Source organism: Megachile rotundata, unplaced genomic scaffold, assembly GCF_050947335.1.
Source record: "Megachile rotundata isolate GNS110a unplaced genomic scaffold, iyMegRotu1 scaffold0114, whole genome shotgun sequence".
Lineage (NCBI taxonomy): Eukaryota > Metazoa > Arthropoda > Insecta > Hymenoptera > Megachilidae > Megachile > Megachile rotundata.
In genome coordinates this window covers 262,501-266,227 of record NW_027473411.1, presented here as the reverse complement: position 1 = coordinate 266,227, position 3,727 = coordinate 262,501, and positions in this window count along the sequence as shown.

The following is a 3,727-nucleotide window of genomic DNA, read 5'->3' as shown; positions in this document are numbered from 1 at the left end:
TCATCGTTTCACCGAACCGACTATGCCGGACGGACTTGGTCGTGCTCGGACGGCCCACCGAACCGACTATGCGGAACGAATAATTTTCAATAATTTTGTTATTTATGAATCCGAACGTGCAAAAATTGTATAAATGTTCCAGTAATACGTTATTCTATAGGTTTTAATCGTTTTTAATATAGGTTGTCAGTCATCGTTTCACCGAACCGACTATGCGGAACGAATAATTTTCAATAATTTTGTTATTTATGAATCCGAACGTGCAAAAATTGTATAAATGTTCCAGTAATACGTTATTCTATAGGTTTTAATCGTTTTTAATATAGGTTGTCAGTCATCGTTTCACCGAACCGACTATGCGGAACGAATAATTTTCAATAATTTTGTTATTTATGAATCCGAACGTGCAAAAATTGTATAAATGTTCCAGTAATACGTTATTCTATAGGTTTTAATCGTTTTTAATATAGGTTGTCAGTCATCGTTTCACCGAACCGACTATGCGGAACGAATAATTTTCAATAATTTTGTTATTTATGAATCCGAACGTGCAAAAATTGTATAAATGTTCCAGTAATACGTTATTCTATAGGTTTTAATCGTTTTTAATATAGGTTGTCAGTCATCGTTTCACCGAACCGACTATGCGGAACGAATAATTCTCAATAATTTTGTTATTTATGAATCCGAGCGTGCCGAGGTGGTAGAAATGTTCCAGTAATACGTTATTCTATAGGTTTTAATCGTTTTTAATATAGGTTGTCAGTCATCGTTTCACCGAACCGACTATGCCGGAAGGACTTGGTCCCGGTCGGACGGCCTACCGAACCGACTATGCGGAACGAAAAATTTTCAATAATTTTGTTATTTATGAATCCGAACGTGCCAAAATTGTATAAATGTTCTAGTGATACGTTATTCTATACGTTATAATCATTTTTAATATAGGTTGTCAGTCACCGTTTCACCGAACCGACTATGCGCAATGAAAAATTTTCGATAATTTCGTTAATCATGAATAGGAACGTGCCAAAATGGTATAAATGTTCTAGTAGTGCGTTATTCTATACGTTTTAATCATTTTTAATATAGGTTGTCAGTCACCTTTTCATCGAACCGACAATGCGCAATGAAAAATTTTCGATAATTTCGTTAATTATGAATCCGAACGTGCCAAAATGGTATAAATGTTCTAGTGATACGTTATTCTATAGGTTTTAATCGTTTTTTATATAGGTTGTCAGTCGTCGATTCACCGAACCGACTATGCCGGTGGGACATTGTCTCGCATCAGACGGTCCACCGAACCGACTATGCGGAACGAAAAATTTTCAATAATTTTGTTATTTATGAATCCGAACGTGCCAAAATTGTATAAATGTTCTAGTAATACGTTATTCTATTGGTTTTAATCGTTTTTTATATAGGTTGTCAGTCATCGTTTCACCGAACCGACTATGCGGAACGAAAAATTTTGGATAATTTCGTTAATTATGAATCCGAACGTGCCAAAATGGTATAAATGTTCTAGTAGTGCGTTATTCTATACGTTTTAATCATTTTTAATATAGGTTGTCAGTCACCTTTTCACCGAACCGACTATGCGCAATGAAAAATTTTCAATAATTTTGTTATTTATGAATCCGAACGTGCCAAAATTGTATAAATGTTCTAGTAATACGTTATTCTATTGGTTTTAATCGTTTTTTATATAGGTTGTCAGTCATCGTTTCACCGAACCGACTATGCGGAACGAAAAATTTTGGATAATTTCGTTAATTATGAATCCGAACGTGCCAAAATGGTATAAATGTTCTAGTAGTGCGTTATTCTATACGTTTTAATCATTTTTAATATAGGTTGTCAGTCACCTTTTCATCGAACCGACAATGCGCAATGAAAAATTTTCGATAATTTCGTTAATTATGAATCCGAACGTGCCAAAATGGTATAAATGTTCTAGTGATACGTTATTCTATAGGTTTTAATCGTTTTTTATATAGGTTGTCAGTCGTCGATTCACCGAACCGACTATGCCGGTGGGACATTGTCTCGCATCAGACGGTCCACCGAACCGACTATGCGGAACGAAAAATTTTCAATAATTTTGTTATTTATGAATCCGAACGTGCCAAAATTGTATAAATGTTCTAGTAATACGTTATTCTATTGGTTTTAATCGTTTTTTATATAGGTTGTCAGTCATCGTTTCACCGAACCGACTATGCGGAACGAAAAATTTTGGATAATTTCGTTAATTATGAATCCGAACGTGCCAAAATGGTATAAATGTTCTAGTAGTGCGTTATTCTATACGTTTTAATCATTTTTAATATAGGTTGTCAGTCACCTTTTCACCGAACCGACTATGCGCAATGAAAAATTTTCGATAATTTCGTTAATTATGAATCCGAACGTGCCAAAATGGTATAAATGTTCTAGTGATACGTTATTCTATAGGTTTTAATCGTTTTTTATATAGGTTGTCAGTCGTCGATTCACCGAACCGACTATGCCGGAGGGACTTTGGTACGTTCGGACTCGGCACCGAACCGACTATGCGGAGAGATTTTTGCTCAATTTTTTGAAAAAATATAAATATTTTCTCGATTCTTGTATGTTATTTGGACGTATACTGTTATTTGTTACTCGTTTATTACGTTAGAAATTCGTTTGGTATTTATTTTGGCGAGAAAAGGAAAAAAAATTTTTTTTCGATTAATTTTGTCATTAAATTTCGTAAAATAATTGTTAAAACATCGTCCGTATACTTTTTAGCGTGTTTGACAACTTTTTGAAAAATCGATTTTTTCGCGCTAAGTTTTACCGCACTTTCGAATTGGCACGTTCGGATCGCGCGTTAGCATCGTAAGCGCCCGTGCGTAACGGCCGGCGTCGCCGACCATCCGGCCGGCCGTTCGGTACCTATAAGGAGACGTTCGGTCCGATCGTACCAGACGGAACAGAGTCGGGCGCGTGGCTATTCTATGACCTCGGTTGAGAACTAGTCCACCGCTCCTCGTGCGTAACTTCGTGTTGCCTCGACTGTTCGTGTTCTCGGTATCGATGCAGGATTTTCTCCACACTGCATTGTCGCGTGTCGGCGTCTAAGACCAAATGGCACATATGCGACGAACCTTTAACATGAGGCTGGTGACTCGTATGCACTTTGGTGTGTACGTTGTACTGACTCAAGCGGCACAGGCTACTAAAAATTAAAAAGGGATAGAATATAAAACCGACCGTTCTAAAACGGGCCAAAAAAGGTTTTATAAAATTTATTTTAAAAATGAATTAGATAGTGGTGTTGAACGAACTTGTTCGTTACAACGCCTTCAGTCGAGAGGCTAAAAAATTTTGAAACGGAATATTTATTCCGAAATTCAGAAATGATATTACGTCCCCTTAATGTTTTGTGCGTCTCGAACGCCTAAATATTTTCTCGATGCGCGAGAAAACTTCTTCTTCGCGGAGAGTTTTTCGGTACGATGAAGTAAAATATTAAATAAATGCTTCACTATACGTACAGCGCAGAGATATTGAAACGAAATAATATGTAACTATGACTCGTAAAAACGGTTTCTGAAATGGAAACTTCTTCCAAAGTGAAGAGTTTTCGGTACGGGTGATTTCTCGATATTACATCGAGTTTTCGCTTATACGTACAAAAAATATTATTACGGTGTGTATCGTAACTATGACACGAAATTTTGAGAGAGAGAAAATA